This window comes from Panthera onca, chromosome A1 (assembly GCF_046562875.1).
Source record: "Panthera onca isolate mPanOnc1 chromosome A1, mPanOnc1 haplotype 2, whole genome shotgun sequence".
NCBI classification, from domain to species: Eukaryota; Metazoa; Chordata; class Mammalia; order Carnivora; family Felidae; genus Panthera; species Panthera onca.
In genome coordinates, this window is record NC_138339.1 from 53,520,225 (window position 1) to 53,523,351 (window position 3,127).

General features: G+C 34.3%; 1 non-coding gene across 1 annotated transcript; it reads left to right on the forward strand.

Moving 5' to 3' along the window:
* Positions 1–551: 551 nt before the first annotated feature.
* TRNAR-CCU (transfer RNA arginine (anticodon CCU)) lies at positions 552–624 on the forward strand. Its single transcript has one exon. It is a non-coding gene; the product is annotated as a tRNA-Arg (tRNA).
* The last annotated feature ends 2,503 nt before the right edge of the window (positions 625–3,127 follow it).

Below are 3,127 nucleotides of genomic sequence, written 5' to 3' on the forward strand. Positions count from 1 at the left end.
TATGAGTTAGTCAACTCTATGAAACATAGCTTTATTAAATAAGAGCTCTACCAGAAGCCCCATAAGATCAAGAATCACTGTACCCCCAAGAGCCAGTGTGGTTCCTGGAATATAGGAGATGCTTAATAAATGTTGTTTGCTAAATTCTCATTGTCTTTGACATGGCCTTATTATGGTTCCCAGTTTATAAGTGTTACTTTGTAAGCATAATGGCTCAAAAATTATCGACATACAATCTCTCATATATGTTTCTACTATTTAGAGAAAAGCATGATTCTGTAATCCATACTGAAGGACATAGTGTGCTATATCTGAGAAATAGAAATCTATATAGAATGGGAAGAGTTGATTTTTGGTATGAGCAGGACATATCAAAATATTTTTGTAATATTTCATAGAGAAGAAAAGTAAAAGACTTAATCTGCTTAATAATCTCATCTAATTAGTCTTCAGACTGGAACTTGGAATGACCTTTCTATTCATATGTGTAAAGAAACCTCCAACTATAATGGAAAACATTTTAGAAGACATAGTAAAAGAAGTGTTGGGGTGCCTGGCTAGCTCAGTCGGTAGAGCATGAGACTCCTAATTTCAGGGTTGTGAGTTCGAGCCCCTCACTGGGTATAGACATTACTTAAAATCACTTTTACAAAAGATGTGTTTAGGGGCGCCTGGGTGGCTCAGTCTGTGAAGTATCCGACTTCAGCTCAGGTCATGATCTCATGGTTTGTGAGTTTGAGCCCTGCGTTGGGCTCTGTGTTGACAGCTCAGGACCTGGAGCTTGCTTGGGATTCTGTCTGTCTCTGTCTCTGTCCCTCTCCTGTTTACATTCTGTCTCTCTCTCTCTGTCCCAAAAATAAACATTATTTTTTTTTAATTAAAAAGATGTGTTTATATGGGTTACTTTTAAAATTAGAGCACTCAAATTCAAAAAAGTGCTGGACACTTCTATTAAACAAATTTCAAAATTTAATAAATCTTTAATATGTTAATTTGTGTTATGTATCTCTGAGAAGAATTTGTTGTATAGTGCACTAACCAAATTTATTTGACCTCTGAACTCCCTCACCCCTCTGCACCCCACCTCCACACATAAACATACACAAATGGAAAATTAGTGTCCTGAGGAATGTACTTTGAAAAGGAATGATTTATAATCATTGCAAATGTATACCATTATAATGAATATTGAGCAATATCCTAATGGGATGGTATCAGTCTAGTCTGTAAGAATTAGGTGAACTAAATACTAAAACTCTCAAAATTCTTTCCAACTTCATGTCTAGAGAGAAAGCACTACAAAACTCCTTTTAACCTATGGTTGGACTATGTACTATATGATCAACAGAACTTTCTGGTTAACTTGTTTATTCAGTTAAACTTCTCCCTGGCATGGTTTGTTCCTGCTGGGATAAAGGGAATTATCTCTGAAACTGTTTCCGTGTGCACACTTATACGAGCTGAGCCTCCAATTATGTAGTTTTAGAAATCCAGAACTTAACCTACACCAAATCTTCAAAGTTACTACATACACCTGTGGCAGAAATGTCAATACAGTTTGTAGAAAGCTTCATAAAAAAGGAAAAGTTACCTCTGATTAATTCCTTAAAGCAGTATTAAAGTAGAATAAAAGAAAAAGAAATATTTTCTTCTACATGTTTAGACTTTTGAAGACATAGACAGGTGCTTCAAAAATAATCTTTAATAATGTAAGAAGCCAATTGTGGCTGTAACAGCTGGATAATTAAAGTACTTATCAACTAAACTGATAAATAAAAATTTAAATATATGTAACTTCTATTAGAAAGAAAAATGAATTTCCAATGAATCTAGGCTAGATCAAAATATTTTTTCTTATCAAAACTGCAGAATCAGAATGAAGAAAACTTCACAAATTCTGAGGAAATATTAATGTCTTTATATGAATTATCTCTCTGATGTTGGAATGGAGTGATGCCCTCTAGCCCCAGAACCATATGAGATTTTAATTTTCCAAGACTCCAAAAAGTAAGTCATTAAGAAAATATGGAGAAAAAGCTCTGGATCCTCTAAAACATCTAGAGAAAAAATAAACTTCACGTAAATATAGTGATGTCCAAAATCCAAGGAGATTCGCCCTAGATACAGCCTTTTCATAACATTGTACCCACCGCCTCCATGACCAGTACCAACTACAACCAACAGTGTTAATAACAAATAAGCAAATTGTTCTACAAAGCTGCTCTTGTGTTCATTCAATAGCAATTGTCAAAGTTGAACGTGTACCAAAATCACCTGGAAGACATATTAAAACACAGATTTCGGGGCCCTACCCCTAGAGTTGATTCAGTAGATCTTGCAATTTCTAACAAGTTCCCCACTGATGCTAATGTGGCTGATCTAGGAACGCACACTTGGAACGAACCATACAAAATGTTTTAATGATTTCACACAGTGAAATTACACTCAGAAATGTAATGTAGATCCTATTATGATGCAAATATAGTTGTTCTGAATAATCTTATTTTTCAAAATTCAGAATAGGACAGTATGACAGCTAATGTGATTAGAGAGAGGAATAACTACATTATAATGTATGCTACATGACTACAATACACATGGGTACAATATGACTTATCCCTGACAGTTGAGATGGCGCTTGGCTTGGCATCCTGCTAGGTCAGCTCAGTTAATTAAATCAAATAACTCCCAATGCATTCTATCTCCTATTCGTACTCCTCACCATACCCCTTCTTCACCTTATTTCAGATAACTGTATGCTTCCTTTCTCCAAAATATACTTCTTGAATCCATTTTTGGGCAACTCCTTTTATATGTTAGAGCACATCTATAAAATGGCCCTTTATATTTGGAATTTTAAAATATCTTTCCTTTTTTCCCCACTCTAGATTTTTATTCACTCATTTTGCATGTAAATATGCAGATTTTGGAAGTTGATTACTTTCATTATAATGTAGTTATTTCTCCTATCATGTTTAACTGTCAAACCATGCTATTTTGAATTTTAAAGGGTAAGACTACTCAGAAAACCCATATTTGCATTATAATAGGGTCCACATTAATAACAAGCTAATTCATTACTCTCTTATTATCATCTTTACCTTTGAATTGTCACTTTAAAGCTTAG